The 16,375-nt window shown below is 45.5% G+C and overlaps 1 protein-coding gene across 2 annotated transcripts in view; it reads left to right on the forward strand.

Annotated features, from left to right (window-relative positions):
• The first annotated feature begins 4,295 nt into the window (after positions 1-4,295).
• The window catches only part of PTPN14 (protein tyrosine phosphatase non-receptor type 14), a 277,012-nt gene continuing 264,932 nt past the window's right edge, over positions 4,296-16,375 (forward strand). Inside the window, exon 1 of one of the 2 annotated variants that reach the window (XM_029593207.1) lies at positions 4,296-4,446. The gene's annotated coding sequence lies outside the window, so the exon portion shown is untranslated. Of the gene's footprint in view, positions 4,447-4,771; positions 4,882-16,375 lie in introns of those variants that run through there. The other variant, XM_029593208.1, reaches the window with a different exon arrangement.

The raw sequence follows: 16,375 nt of genomic DNA on the forward strand, positions 1-16,375 counted from the left end.
CTCAATCTTATCCTCTCCTCCCGTGTCTCCAACAGACATTAGCATACTGACAATGGACTGTTTGCCAGAATGTGGTCCTCTTGGCTCCAGCCTTCTTACCTCCCAAGTATCTGTTGATTGGTTTTTGTTTGAACCCTTTCCTTCATCACTACTCTGCAGACATCACTTGTCTGAACCCCACTCATTATTAACTCACAGGCCCATGCAATAAAGCCAAGGTGGAAAACGGGCCCTCAGTGTTGAGCGCCTGCTTCCCTAACGTGTGCCCAGCCACCCCTCCCGGGCGTGCAATAGAATATTTAAATGAGGGGTCACGCTGCCAAGGAGGCGCTAGGGACAAATCTGTGCCCCCTAGTGCCTCCTTGGCAGCGGGCGCCCAGAAGAGGTGGCTGTCAGGTAGCTGTCAGTGGGTTAGGAAAACAGACGCTCAATTTTACGAGTGTCCCTTTTTCTAACCTGTGCACAGCCAGAGGTTAGGAAAATGGACGCTTGTTAATTGAATATCCCTTTTCCTAATTTGACTATGGGCACACTTTAAAAAAATTTTTTTAACTTTTTTCCTCCAACTTAATATCGCCACAATATTAAGTCAGAGGATGTACAGAAAAGCAGTATTTTCTGCTTTTCTGTACAGTTTTTCGGGCTGCTCAGAAATTAGCACCTGCTAATGCCAGCTCTGGGCTGGCATTCATTTCTGAGCGTAAAAATGTGTGGGTTGCACACACTTTTTTTTTTGGATCTGGGGGGAATAGCTAATAGCCTCATCAACATGCATTTGCATGTGATAAGCGCTATTATTTTTGCGGGGGTTTGGACGTGCGTTTTGGATGCGCTAATCCCCTTATGGTATAAGGGGTCGTGGACATGCATCCAAAGCCCGCGTCCAACCACGGGTTAAACATTGCGCTTAGCTGAGCGCGCTGTATTGTATCGGCCTGTTGGCTTCCTCTTGTTCACAGATCCCTCATATGTCTGGCTCAAATTAGCTTAAATCTCATCTATACCTTTTTACCCTGCAGTTGGTTTGCAGAAACTAGTAAAGATGAGAATATAGTGCCCCACTGCGTTACTCTGGTCCCACTACTGCATGACAAAGAGCCATTTCCAGTCCTCTGTGCTAGCTCTTAATGTATTATGAGCCTCCCCAGCTTTTAACATTTGTACACATAACAAACCGGAGAATTGCTTATTCTCAAACCTTTTGTTTTCGTAAGTGCTGGCTTCCTGCCTGTCCAGCTTTTCTGAAAAGTAACTAGCACTATAAATGAAGGCATCCTTGAATGAATCTGTTAACTCACTGAAAGAATGTTTGCTATTATAAATTAAATCAATCTCCTCCAGAAAGTTTTAAAACTACACAAGTTTTCTTACGTTGCCCCTTAAGTTGTAATTTAACATCAAAACAACCTTCCCCACAAGGTTAGCAAAATGTAATTGGAAGTATTATTTTCTTGTACTGTATGCTCTAGTCATTTGTTCACCTTTTGAAAGATGTGACTTGTAGGCAAGCTTAGTGTAAAGTTCATTAAATATGTCTCATCCTAACCATACAGTTCTGCATGCAGCATATAATATTAGCTAGTTATATATCTGCCTATACACATATACATACAACCTCTCTCTCACCCCCTCCCTCCCCCTAACTAGAGACCCTGTAGTGCTTGGTGTTATCAGATTCTTCCAGCAACCCCTAACTGACCAATTTGCAGCTAGATGGGCCCTTTTATAGAAAAGTGCAGTTTGTCTGCCTTTGTATATCTACAACAGCTTCTTATACAATACACCATCATCATTACTAGCAACTTCAGATTATCTGCCTTACTGCTCGCTCCTGGCTTGTTGCCAAACCCCATTCCACATGCTGCCACCAGTCCAGTACTAATCCCTGTACACCTCTGTGCCTAAATCAAACAATTGATATAATTATCTTGTTTATAAAACTTAGCTGTTAATTTGAATATCACAGCGTTTTTCTTTTCAAAAGAGGACAGTCATTTTAGAGGTACCCCACTCTCAGACACCCACACCGTACTGTTTGCTGTTCTCTGTTCTTGCAGTCCTGCAAGGGGCATGAATTTTCGGTGTGTGTGTGTGCGCGTGTGCATGTGCAATCACACCCAAAAACATACTCGCTTCTCTGTTCCTGCAGTCCATGATCGCTGGGCCTGCAAGAATCTATGCCTTCTGTTAAGGGTAGTAACTGCCGTTCTGTTAAGGGTAGTTCTGTTAAGGGTAGTAACCCTTAAGGGTTCTGTTAAGGGTAGTAACCTCTGTTGCATGCAGGTCACCCTTTCATGTTCTCAGTTCCTAGTCCAGTAGTTCACTTGATCTCTGGGCCAATTGGGTGGGGGGGGGGGGGTGGGGGGTGGCTTTGCCCTACCTTATTTATATCCACGCCACTTGTTTGCCTGTATCTCTCTCAGGTCCCTCGCCATTCCTCCTCTGTCTGCATCTCTCTGGTCCCTCGCCGCTTCGCATCTAGATCTCGCTCCTGTCCCTGCTGCTCCTCCCTTGCCTGCTTCTCTGTCTGATCCCTCTCCGGCTCTGTGTCTGCCTGGTCTCTCTCTCTCAGGTCCCTCCACCTTCCTCTTCTATCTGCATCTCATTCTGTTCCCCCGCCATCCTGTGACACTCATTCTGAGCTCTCTCTCTCTCCCCCCTCTCCTTCCAGTCCCTCGCTGTCCTATCTGCTTCCTCTGTATTCCCATCCCAGACTTTACTGTTCCACAGGTGTCCAATGCCACGTGGTGAAAACCTTAACATCGGGTGGCAACAGAAAAAACACACTGCCCAGTCAGAACCATGCATCTCAACCTTCAAAAAAAGACTAAAGACCTGGATATTCATTCAAGCTTTCCCGGACGCCAACATGGTCAACTAATCTCCAACTACACCTTGTTTAACCATATCCTCTATCGTTTACCTGTGTGAATTAATAACCTGTCCTTTCTCTTCCTTCTCAGCCAAGTTCTTATTACCCTGTTATATGTAACTGCCTTTTCAGCACCATCGTTATAGTTATGTTTACTATGTTTACTATGTTTCCATGTTCTATGTGAACCAGCATGATGTGACTGCTGTCTCGAATGCCGGTATATAAAAATCGGAAATAAATAAATAAATAAATAAAATACTGCACTGATCCAGTTCCATAAATTCATACGCTGCACACACAACCGCCTTCTTCCGAGTCATTTCAGCTTGCTTGCTAATGAGGAGGACTGCACCCCAGGCCATCCAGTGTACCTGGTATCCAGCTGCTTCTCATCCACTGATCCATGGACCAATCTCCTCTGTCTCCTTTGTTCCTGGCCAGGTTGGCACACTGACCTTGGGATCCCCATGCTGGTCCTGTATTGGGACTGCCATACTCTTCATTCCTTATAAGCAATGCCCAGGTGTATTTATATTAAATGAAACAAACAGCATTCCCAACTGTAATTCAGACGTATAAATCCTCTATTCCCTCCCTTCCTCTCTCCTGCTGCTATTTGTCTGCCCAAGTCATGGCCTGTACCTTTGATTACCTTTTCTGTTCCTTCCCCACCTTACCTGTTGTGTCCAACCGGGCTTGCCGTGAAGTTGCCCTACCCCCCGGACTGTGTTATTCCTACCATTGCCCCTTCCCACAGCACCCCTCTTTCACATAAAACTAGAGAGGCCATGACGACTGACCCTACTCTGTAGAGCTTACAATTCAAGTGAAGACAAATGTACAGGGCAAAGGAGATTGGAAAAATTCATTTATTGACATCAGGAAGGCTGCAAGCGGGATGAGCAGGGGTTAACAGCTCATCAACGAGAGAAGCAAAAGGAGAAATTACCTTTTGCCAAGGTATGCGCGGGTCGAAGGGTTACAGGAGCTGACGGGGCCGGGTTGGCTGCCGCCGCTCCTCCTCCTCTATCCCCCGCCTCCTCTGGGTGTGTTAATTCTGCAAAAGCGAGAAAAAAGGGGGCCGCCGTCGGCGCCGCACATTCCGGGCATTCCTCTGCCGTGATGTCACGAGGCGCGCGAGGCGCTTTAAAGCCGAGCCTCTCCGCCGAGCCCGGGCCGAGTCCCGCCTCCCCGGCCAACTTCTCCAAACTTCCTGCCAGGCGCCTCTGCCTTTATTTCGTGCTGCTCCGTCGGACCTGGCGCGGAGCGGCCCGGCCCCGGCGCCCTGAAACGTAAACGTTGCACTCGGATCTTCCACAAGCCGGAGGGACGCTCCCTTCATTGGACTTTCTCCCCCACCCCATCCCCCTTTTTTTTTTTTTTTTTTTACGTTCTCTCTCCCCCCCCCCCCCCCCCGACCTGCCCATTCCGAATCCCTTTCGTCCCACCTTGTCAGGAAAACTTGAAGGAAGCCGCACGTGCGCGCCCCCCCCCCCCGATTTCGGCCACAGCCTTCGCCGGAGCGGTGGATGCCAACGTTTCGGAGCCAGCGGGGGCGGGCTCCCGTGCAGGTGAGAGATCGCGCCCCCCTCCCGGCTCGCTTCCTCCTTACCTAACGCCGCGCCGGGCTCGCAGCGGCTGGCAAGCCGCCCACTTGAGCGGTGCAGCCCGGCTCCCCTCGGGTACGGCGGCACCTTCTTTTGTCTTATCGGCAGGCGAGGCTGCACTGGGCCATCTGCTGCAAGGCGGCCGCCACGGGCGAGCTGTCCCCCCGGGGCTCCGGAGCCCGGCCCATTGTCATCGGCAGGATCGGCAGCATAATGGGCCTGATTTACTACGTTTCCCTCCTCCTCCTCCTTCCCCCTTCCATAGACGCGGCAGGGAGAGAGAGAGAGCGAGAGAGCGAGCGAGCGCGCAGCCTTGATACATCTGCTCTTCTTATCCTCCCGTGTCAGCGCCGGAGGAGAGCAGAGAGCGAATGCGTCCGCGCTGCGCGTTAAGGAGAGGTAATACCCAACCTATGCGGTGCACTCCAGGCTGCCAGTCGGTCGGGTTTTGCATTTCGGGAAAGTTGTTTGTGCTCTGTACTTGACTGAGTTGTGTGTGTATATTGGGGGCGTTAACGTGTCATTGTTTGTACAGTTAGGTTATTGGCATGTAAGGGATAGCATCGATGTTTATAGGGCAGTTGGATCACAAGTGTAAAGAATAGTTTGCTTGTGGCTGCCAAAATACTGTGGTATAAGCAGCACCTGCCATACGAGTATTATAGTTGCCCAGGCCCCGGGACACTGCAAATTAACGCAGCAGACTTTGATACTCCCCAGATCAAAGCGTCAGGTAACCTGAGAGGGTTTTGACGTTGGGGGAAATCAAAAGTAACTGACAAGCTTTCAGATAATTGGGGTTTAATGTTTATTTTAATTTCTTAAAATGAATGCATAGACAGCCACATTTGCCTACATTTGAGATTTAACTGAACCCACGATAAGAGTTTTTTAAAGGAAAAATCCACCAGAGCGCTCTTCCCCCCCCCCCCCCCCCCCCCCCCCCGGCATATGAGTGAGTTATACCTGCAAAATACACAATCTGGAGTGCCTTTTGCTAGAAGTGGCACACAGGTCGGCCGTAACTGGTTTCAGCTTTTTTCGGATCGGTGCCAGCTTGTGCAGTGGAAACCCTTGGCTGCAGGACCAGACCTGCTGCCATCTTCAGGGCACCCAACTCCTCGGCTTCTGCTCTTGCAAAATTCGGAAGCCTACAAGAAACGTATGCACCGGCGCAAATCTCTGTGTAAAAAAAACTAAACAAAACAAAAAAAGCAAAAATTCACCCCCCCACCCCCACCCCAAGGTGGTCCAACTGCCTATTTTGTAGCCTGAGAGAAAGAAGGGTCACAGTATCTGCAGATGTTTGACCCTTTTTTGTGGCTTAGGGATTTTGCAGACTAGAAGCCGTGGTGCTGAAGTGGAAGGACTTGACTTAAGGATCACCCTGACTTTTGTAGAGGTTCTGTTTTTACCTGCAGTGGTCTATGACCTATAATTGTACTGCTTGATTCCTTATTTTCAGTGGTACCTCATCTGAGCTTATTGACTTTGACATCATGTTGGGTCTCCTGTCCCATTTAAATTAACTTTTTGTTATCACAAATTGTAACAAAGGTCTCATTGCTGTTTTTAAGTTTGAAGCAAAAAACAAGGAGGGTTTGTTTTTTTTTTTTTGGTGGGGAGAACAGAAAAAATAAGGTAACAAATAGTTGTTTGGTTTTTTTTTTTTAATTTTAAATAACTAACTTTGGGAGTTAGGAACCAAAATTGTCTCCTTTCAAAATCTTGACTAATGCTGATTGCCTTAATTTAGGTGCCTATTTTCACTCAGTCCCTAAAAAATGGGAGGCACCAATGGTGGGTTCAGGGTAGGGGAAGTAAATTAGGCACCTGCTGCTGATTTCAGCATTGGCTTCCTGACTTTCAGGCCGATACAGTACAGTGCGCTCGCACTGTTAACCCGCATTTGGATGCGTGTTTTCGACACACTAGCTTTACCCCTTATTCAGTAAGGGGTAATAGCGTGTCGAAAACGCGCGTCCAACCCTCCCCCCTCGAAACTAATAATGCCCGCAACATGCAAATGCATGTTGATGGCCCTATTAGGTATTCCCGCGCGATTCACTAAGTAAAATGTGCAGCCAAGCCGCACGTTTTACTTTCAGAAATTAGCGCCTACCCAAAGGTAGGCATTAATTTCTGCTGGCGCTGGGAAAGTTTTTACCGCTTTTCTGTACATTCTCTGACTTAATGTCATGGTGATATTAAATCGGAGGTCCCAAAGTAAAAAATAATTAAAAAAAAAAATTTAAAATCGACCCACAGCTCGTGGTTTGAAAACTGGACGCTCAGTTTTGCCAGTGTCCAGTTTCTGAACCCGTGGCTATCAGCGGGTTTGAGAACCGACGCCGGCAAAATTGAGCGTCGGCTGTCAAACTCGCTGACAGCCGCCGCTCCTGTCAAAAAAAGAGGCGCTAGGGACGTGCTAGTGTCCCTAGCACCTCTTTTTACCGCGGGCCCTAATTTAAATACTGAATCGTGGGCGCTCTCCCGCGACATTTACTGAATTGGTCTGTTTGGTGACTAAATATAGGTGCCTCTGTTTTAGGTTCCTAAACTTAGGGAATTTTCTGCCTGAAGCTCAGCTTTCTCTGAATATATGCCTCTGTATGTGGTGATGTTAAGCGTGCTGTGATTTTGAGTTCACAGCAATATTAAGTTGGTTCAGTAGTAACATTATAGTAAATAGCAGCAATTAAAGACCCAAATTGTCCAGCCAGTCAGTCTGCCCAGCAAGCTGTTCGGATGGTAACCGCTGCTCTGTGCAGCTGCAACCCCCCCCAATCCTAGTGCCTTCTCTTAAGGTTAATAACTGCTGCTCTGTGCAGAAATGTTACCTGCTTTTCTTCATTTCTAACCTCTAGCCGTTAGGGATCCTCTGTGTTTATCCCATGACCTTTTGAATTCCATTACCACTCTTGACTTCACCACCTCTTCCAGGAGGGCACTGCATTGCATCCATCACCCTTTCCATGTAGAAATATTTCCTAACATTGTTCCAGAGTCTCCTCCCCCTTGGAGTTTCAAATCACGATCCCTTGTTCTACAGCTTCCTTTCCATCGGAAAAGCTTAGATTCTTGTGCATTATTTATTCTTTTAAGGTATTTTTAAAGTCTGTATCATATCTCCCTCTCTGTCCTCTCATCCAGGATATACAGTTAGGTCTTCCAGTCTCATCTGATAAGTCTTTTGGTGCAGACCCCACATCATTTTGTCTCTGGACCACTTCCATCCTGTCTTTATCCTATTTGAGATACAGTCGCCCAAACTGAACACAGAACTATTCGGACCTGGGTATTATCAGGGTATTATCACCTCCTTCTTTTTATTTATCTCTCTATCCTTGTTCGTTTTTATTTATCTCTCTATCTTTTTATTTATCTTTTTATTTATCTCTCTATCCTTGTTCCTAGCTCATTGTAATATCGTTGACTCTCTCTATCCTCGTTCATTGTAATTTCCTTTCTCAGTTAATTGTGAACCGACATGATGTGTCCTACGAATGCCGGTATATAAAAATGGTTAAATAAAAAATAAATAAATAATTTTTATTTATTTTTTTTTGCGGCTGGTTATGTTTCTCTATGCTGTCCAGCATCCTTCTAACTTTAGCCACTGGCTCATCACAATGCTTTGCTACCTTTTAGATCATCAGACCCTATCACCTGAAGTCTCTTTCCCAGTCCGTGCACATCAGTCTCTCACCCACCATCACAAACAGCACCTTTGGGTCATTGCACCCCAAATGCATGACTCTGCACTTCTTGGCACTGAATCCCAGCTGCCAAACCTTCCTCCACTCTTCGTACTTTCTTAGATCACTTATTTTCTCTACTCCTTTAGGGGTGTCCACTCTGTCACCTGCAAAAAGACAAATCTTTCCTTCTATCTTCTCTGTGATATTGGTAACAAAGATGTTAAACAGAACAGGTCCCAGAACCTACCCTTGAAGCTCTCCACTCATCTGTCTTCAGAATAGATTCCATTAATCTGTCATCTGGAAGTCAATTTCCTGCTTTGGGACCCACTCCTAGGCTTCTTATTTTATTATGTGCCTCCTATGCTTTGCTGAAGTCCAAGTAAATCACATTGAGCGTTCTTCCTTGATCTAATTCTCCAGTCGCCCAATCAGAAAAATCCATCTGGTTTGTTTGATAGTTTTACCAGAGGAAGGTGCTATGTTGCCTTGCATCTTGCAAACCCACTGGATTCTAGATAGGTCACTATCCTCTCCTTCAGTAGAGTCTCCATTCATTATTTCATAACTGGCCTGTAGTTTCCAACCTCCTCCCTGCTACTGCTATTGTGAAGCGAGACCCCAACTGCTCTTCATCAGTCCTGCGGCACCACTCCCGTTGCCAAGGATGTATTGAACAGGTCCATCAGCAGACCCGCCAGCACCGCTCTTAGCTCCCTTGTACATCGCAGGATACTTTCATCCGGCCCCATGGCCTTTGCCCACTTTCTGTTTTGCCACTTCACCCACTCTCCTCTGTAAGATGGTGTTGGTGTCTACCCCACGCACATCTGAGCTCTTGCCACTCGGAGGGCCTTCTCCATGGTATCTTTTGCAAACACCAAGCTGAAGTATTTGTTTAATATTTCTGCTATTTCTTAATCTTTCTCCATCCATTGCTCCTTGTCTCCTTTTCAGTTTCACAGTGCCACCGCTGGCCTTCCTCCTTTCTCTGATATAAATGGAGCCTGCCCTGAAGAGAGAACAGAGGTAAGTGCACTGCCTCAGGGGTCGCTTCTGGGACCACTTCTCAACATCTTTGTGAGCAATAGAGCACTCGCTGGATTTTACTTGGAGAAAACCTGCCTGAAAAGAAATGTCTTGCCACCATGCTTTGCTTCTTTGGCAATCCTTTCTTCCACTTGAGCTTTTGTTCTCTTGAGTCCGTTCCTCTGGAATTCCTTTTTTACTTTTTGAATGCTGATCTTTTTGCCTTTTTTTTTTTTTTTTTCAGCCATCTCTTCAGTGAACCATATCTGTTTCCTTTTTCTCTTTTATTTACTTTTGTTACATAACGATTTGTTGCCATTATTATAGCGCCTTTTTAATTTGGACCACTGTTCCACTTCACCCATCTATTGCCAGGCTTCTAGCTCCTCCTCCTCCTCAAGCTATGTCCCCATTTTTACCAAAATTGGAGTTTTGAAATCCAGGACTGTGGTCCTCATGTGCCTGCTCTATGCCTTGGCTGCTTCATCCCACCATCACTGGTGCTCAGGTAGACACCTGCTTGGACATTAGCGATTTTTATCTCCATGTGAGTATCAGGTCCAACATCGCTCCTCCATTTATGGGATCCATTACCCCTTTAAAGGGCATCCACAATCTGTCAACTTCTCAGCATCACCCTAGGTTTTATTTCTGTTTGTTAACCTTTTATTTCCGTGCATTCAAGTGGACTAACAAAGCATCCATGCTACTTTAGCACATACAAAGGACGTCACTGATTTTAAAGCTCCCTGAGGGCACCACAGTCAGACAGGAAGCCTCTTCAACTCTACCCAGTTTTACATTTTTGCATGGCCTGCTTTCACCTGGCTTGGTCCTTCCTGTAGGAAGGGTTTTCATGAGAATGGTGTAGAACTTGGGATTGAGGTGGTAAGAGTTGATAGGAGCTGGGGGAAAAACTTGTTTTGGGGATTTTTATAGTGGATCCACACACACTATATATACAATAATATTATAAATATTGTATCCCTACCATGATATGCAAACATTAAGACTCTTCAGTTCTCTGCTGGTATTTCACCCCGTGCAGTTCACTTTCCTTCTGTCCATTTAATACCTTTTCCTGTATGTTTCAGTATATAATGTAACAGACAGTATGGCCTGGGTGAATCCTTAGAGCAGTATAGGTTAGCGCACGGGGAAGGTTACCATTGAAATGCACCCCCTTTGAGGGTGCTGGAATGACTGTCCTCCCTGAAAGTTATCTAAGCAGCCCTCTCCAGAGAGTCGGGGGCAGTCCCTATTGGTTTGCTAGGAGGTAGTGAGGAGCTTTTTCTGTGTTGGATTTTTTAGGCCCAATAAGAGCAGCCAGGCACACCCTGCCTGGGGATCCTGATAAGGGTGGTGACGTATTCCTTTTCCAGTCCACTCTCTGACTGGTTGGGATTTTTCCTCTGGGTGGTTTTGGGTTGTTTGCCGTATTTTGGTACACTTTCTTGGTAGGCTCCTTGTAAGATCCTGGGTAGCTACTGGGCTCAGGGAACGGGGAATGCTGTGTCTGGGGCTGCCCGGGTTAGGGAAGACCCTGCACCTTCAGCGTAGATGGGAGGAGGGGTTGACCTGCTGCAAGGAGGACGTCCGGTGTTAGGTTTTGTTGAAAGGGAAAGAGCTCGAGATCCAGGAGGAAACTTGTTTGGTTGGTTGCCCCTTCCTTCCTGCATTGGAGCAGGGCGCACGCTGCCTGTTTCCAGGGGATCCCTCCCATCTGGGATCCAAGAGAAACTAGCAAAATAACAGAAGATCATCTAACAGTGAATAAGAGCAAAGTAAAGATGACAGAGGACACCTGTCTGGTGTCTTCACCCCCTCGGGAGAGAGAGGAGTTGACTATCTGTGCCAAGGACTGTATTGGCTATTTTTTTACCAGCTTGGAAAACCCCTTCCCCCCAGCTAAAGGATACCCTGCCCACCTGGGAACCCCTGGAGGGTGGAAGTTTCCTGGTATTGGTCTAGAGAGCCAAGCACAGACAGAAAAGACTGTAAGAAAACAGAAAGATATTTGTGGTGCAGAGGATTCTTTTATCATTGTCTCTTCACAAAACTTACTTGCCCATCAGTAAAGTCTCTTTTTTTTTTTTATTTGAACATTAACCCAATGACTCCAGCATTGTTGTTTTGGGCTCAGTACTGCACGCACATTAGAAAAAAAAAAACCACCACTCCCCAGGGGTAAACAGAGATGTGCATCCAAGTCACCCTTAGCACTTTGGGTCCTGGAAGATACACTCGCAAAATAGAAGAAGGATCCAGACCCTGGGGGAAAGAGACCGTGAGAGAGCTAGCCTGAGGTTCCAGCTGCAAAGAGCAATAAATACTTTTATGGCTGCACCAGAGCATAGCTCGCTTCCCAAATGTGGTGTACGGGGAAAAGAATGTAATCCTCCCTTGACAAAAATGGAAGGATCTGTCACAACAAAATCATTCCCCTGAATGGAGCGCTCCCCTGAAAATGAAAGGGTTAGGAGTCTTCAGAAAGCCACACAGATGGATGCATCCAACGTGAATGCTTTTATAGTTCTAAAGCTCGGCTGAGGTGAAATACAGAGACTGGGGAACTCCTAGCGACAGGGGTGGAACGCGAACTGTGAGACTGCCCTTTTATAAATGTAACAGTTCATGTGATGTGTTCGTTAACTTCTAGTTGGGACCTGCCCATGCCCACCTATACATTTCATGCGGTAGCATTACAAACCAAAGAATGAATGGTCAGCAGGTGGACTGACCAAGTGCATCTGTGACTTGCTTTCTGGACTTGTTCTCTTTCTCCTCCCGTCTGCAAAATGAGCTCGTGTTACATTGGCCGTCTGAAGGAAGCACAGCTTTTGAAAACTGGTCACAAGTGTATCGGTTTACTCTCATAAGAGACTGTCACCTGCAACTTGATTGTTGGTCTTTCTTTTGTAACCAAGTGGATGTGTGTTCAGTAAAACGTTAAAATGAAACCGGCTAGGTCAGCTCAATGGCAGTGCTGCATGCTGCTGTGCGGAGAGTCCCTGGTTTGATGTCCGAATCAGGAATTCCACACCCTGGAACAAGGGCGTTGTGAGCATCTGTAAGGGCAATACCGGGAGGCCAGCTCCTGACCAGACTGACAATGGAGGTAGTGGGGAGGATCTATAGAAATGGGAGGGAAAATCCCTGGATAGTTGGGAATGAATGTCTTTAGTGCCAGGATACCAGCACGGGGGGGGGGTGGGGGAAGCAATTACCAGGCCAAAAAAAGTAAACATAGAAACAGAATGGGAGAAAGGCCATTCGGCCTGTCTAGTCTGCCCATCCATACCACTCCCTCAGAGAGCCCATGAATTCAGATGTTGTCACTATTTCCTCCCCCTCCCTGGGGAGGTTGTTCCCTGCATCCACTATTCTCTCTGTGAAGAAATATTTCCTTAGATTACTCTTGACTCCTACTCTGTTTTATCACCCTCATCCCCTCCTTTCCTTTGAAAGAGGCTCGCCTCCTAAGCATAGAAACCTTGGAAATGTTTAAATGTCTTTATCATATCTCCCCGTCCCGCTTTCCTCTGAGGTATACATGTTTAGATTTTGTTTGTCCCCAAATGCGTTAGAATGATGATTTTAGCAGCCACCCTCCGGATCAGCACAATCCAGTTTATTTCCTTTTGAAGGTGTGGTTTCCAGAACTGCATGCACTGTTCCAAACAAGGTCTCGCTAGGGTCTCATACAGAGGCAATATCATTTTTTTTTGTGCTGATCATTCCTAAGGGTGATTATGATTACGTCTTGATTAGAGAAATGGTTATGTTTTGCTCTTACCTGTAACCTCTGGGCTGATAGTCCCCGGATAGGATCCCAGGAACCACACTTCAAACACACATGTCAGTCTTCCTATGATATCACTATCTGAAGGTCCAAGATTCCCCTGGAGGGGGGCAGAAGATTCATCTTCTAGGGGTTGTGCACTGCTTTATGTCAAATTCCACTTTACAGTTCATTGTAAATGGCACTGACGATTTCTTAGTTGTAATCAGCAGTAATAATCAAGCTGGAGACTGTTATGGTTTCCAGCATAACTTTTATTGTTGAATTTTGTAATTGATGGAAAAGTTCTTTACAGCTTTGGTTATTCTCAGAACACGATGTACAAATTCAATTCCAGGGTTTTCTTATTACATTTGTGACTCTTCTCTCTCTCTCCAAGTTCTTCTAATGCTCTTTGAATGCCATTTGTAAAATTTAGTTATTCTCCTGCCCAGTCAGGTGCTAGGGGCCACTCCCTCAGAATTGATGGAAATATCTCATTAGTCAATGTGGTGTATTTTATGGGAAAAAAATTATAATTTTCCTACCTCTCCTGTAGTTCTCTTCTAAACAGCCTTCCTGCTGGTGATATCTATTATCTCCTTGAGATGATAGTGAACCTTAAAAGTGATACAAAAATTCTCCATTCTTCCATTCATCCCTCTTGGAAGATACTGGCGGTCCTGTGATCTGCTCTCGATGAAAGATAAACCATCCTCTTGTAGAACAAAAAAAAATGGAAAATATCTTGAGTCCCTGGATCCTGGAAGTACTCAGCAAAAATCAAACAGGATGCTGCACCCTCAGTTAGGGAGACCAAGGAACTGAGGTGAGAAGGGTGGAAAACTTCCCTCACTGGCAAAGAAAAAGGTCTCAAAAACCTGGTACTCAGATAAGGAAAGGCACTCTGTATCCTTACGTTTTACCCCAGGTCTCAACCACAAGGGCTTCAGAGTCCTTTCTCAGCAAAATAATGAGAACAGGGAACATGAAGAACCATGCTGCTCCTGGAAGGGTCACCTTGGACTTCCACACCACAAAATGGTGGCTGGAGTTTTATATGCTGGGAATCCACCAATTGATGGCTCCCACATGGGGAAGTTATCCCTCTAATAATTATAAATTTATCACCTCCCCCTCCCCTTTTTTTTGATTTTAGAAGAAATGAAATACTGCTGGTAAAGAACGTTTAGGCTCTCTCCATTCCTGAGGATCAGCAGATAATAAAATCTTTCCATTTCAGGGTACTGCACAGTATGTGCTACAGTCCATAACTACATAGGGCAGCAACCATGTACTCAAAAAGTCATAAATGGCTCCTTCTGATATCAGACTGGAATTTTCTTCAGTTGTTTGGCACTGTTTGTGATTATAACCCTGTGGTTCCCAACCCTGTTCTTAGGGACCCCCCCCCCCCAACCAATGTCTCCTGCATATTCAGTGTGGATTATCTGAAAACCCAACAAGCAGGATTGGAAACCACTTGTAACTCTCTCTTTTTCGTGGATTTTACTGTATCTTGAGGGCACACAAAAATAATTTACTCTCTGGGACTAACTCTTCTGCTATGTCCACCCTCTGAGTCCCAAGGAGTGAGTATTTTCGGGGGGAGGGCTGAAGACTAATCTTCTAGGCTCAGTCAGGGATGTGGATTTCCTGTGTGTGTGTGCGCACAATGCAATGTCTCTAACCTTATGTGACGCTGCTTCGCAGGGATCAAACAGGACATAGTTTGGGTGCTCAGCTTAAACTTCACTGTGATACTTAAGAAATAAAATAATGTCCAAACTATACATCTGTGCTCTCACTGGGATATTTATAATGTGGACTCTTCTTCCTGTGTATGTGTCCTCAGCTCATGGACCTGGGCTAGTGCCTGCTTATACCTCAAAGAGCTGATAAGGAAATCCCAGATGGGCAAGGAATGTCTTATGTGTGAGGAGGACCCTCCTTACTATGGAAATAGAACCAGACTTGTGTGGACCTCAGGTACTTTCTCCAGCTTCTGTCCTCTGTCTCAAGATCTTGGAGGCCCATCACTGGGGATCTCCATCTCTGTCTCTTCTCTCTGTTCCTTCATACTGTGGACTCCTCCTGATGTGACCTCTCTAGAGAAAAGGTCAGTAATAAAAAAAAAACCAAAAAAAAAAAAAAACCCAAGCTAATATAATCCAACTTCACGGTGAGGAGGGTGGTACTTAACCTTCTCACAACCCAAAGAGGGACAAAACAATGTCACGGTCCAAAATTCACTTGAGCTGATGAATAACTGATGTACTTCCATTTCAGGGGAAATGGCACACAGGTCTTCTTGCCCCTGGCCACTGGATTTGGGGCTTGAGCTTCTCCAAAATGGGGCCAGGATAGCCCCCCAGCAAAGTCGGAAAAAATTGCCCCAATATATTAAACCAAAGTCTCTCCTTCCATTTCTAGAGGCAGACCCTGACCTGCAAGGGGTGCATCGCAGTGGGCTCCTAAAAAAATAAACCAACTCCCGAAATGGCTCCTTACTCTCCGGAAGCCAACTTAGAATGACCACACTCTAGGCCACTAGGCCCCCCACAAGTTCACTTGTGGGGGGCCTAGTGGTAAGGAGCGCTACCATTCACAGCCAGCCTCAAGGGGAGGTGCCTCACAGAAATGGTATCTCCCACTAAGCTGGAAAACCCAGGGCAGGGATCTAGGGCCATTTACTGGAGACCAGTGGGTCTCTACATATTAATCAGTTTTACCCAGTGTGTACAAGATTATTTGTTATAAAGGGAATAACTTTTTAAAAGAATGTTATGCTACCTTCATATACCTTAGAGCTATGGGCTGGGCACTGGAATTGAATCTTTTTCGTGGATGGAATGTTTTGTAACAGGAAGCTGTGGTATAAGGTTCAAAGGGGGTATGACTCAAGAGTAAAATCAAAGACTTTCAAGGAAATGGTGTTGGATGCATGAAGCAGCCTCCCAGTGTAAGTGGTGGAGGCAAAAACAGTAGTAGTATTTTAAGAGAACCTGGGAGAGGCATAGATAATCCTTATCAGGTAAAGGAATATAACTGGTTAAGTTCACTAACCTACCAAAATACAGTGGGACAAATATAGAGAAAATGTGTGTTTTATAGAAAATATAAAATCTATCACATTACAATTTCAAAATGTATGCAAATTTTATATAATACATACATTTTAACAAAATATTCATAAATATCTCTCTCTCTCTCTCTCTCTCTCTCTCTCTCTCTCTCTCTCTCTGTGTATAGATTAAAACATACAGTATTGTATTACAAGTAACAAACACAAAAAAATCCCCAATAAAATCCTTCATATATCACCGTTTGACACAACCTACCACCCTTGCAGAAAAAAATCCTACCAATAAAGAAAATCTTC

This window comes from Rhinatrema bivittatum, chromosome 3 (assembly GCF_901001135.1).
Source record: "Rhinatrema bivittatum chromosome 3, aRhiBiv1.1, whole genome shotgun sequence".
NCBI classification, from domain to species: domain Eukaryota; kingdom Metazoa; phylum Chordata; class Amphibia; order Gymnophiona; family Rhinatrematidae; genus Rhinatrema; species Rhinatrema bivittatum.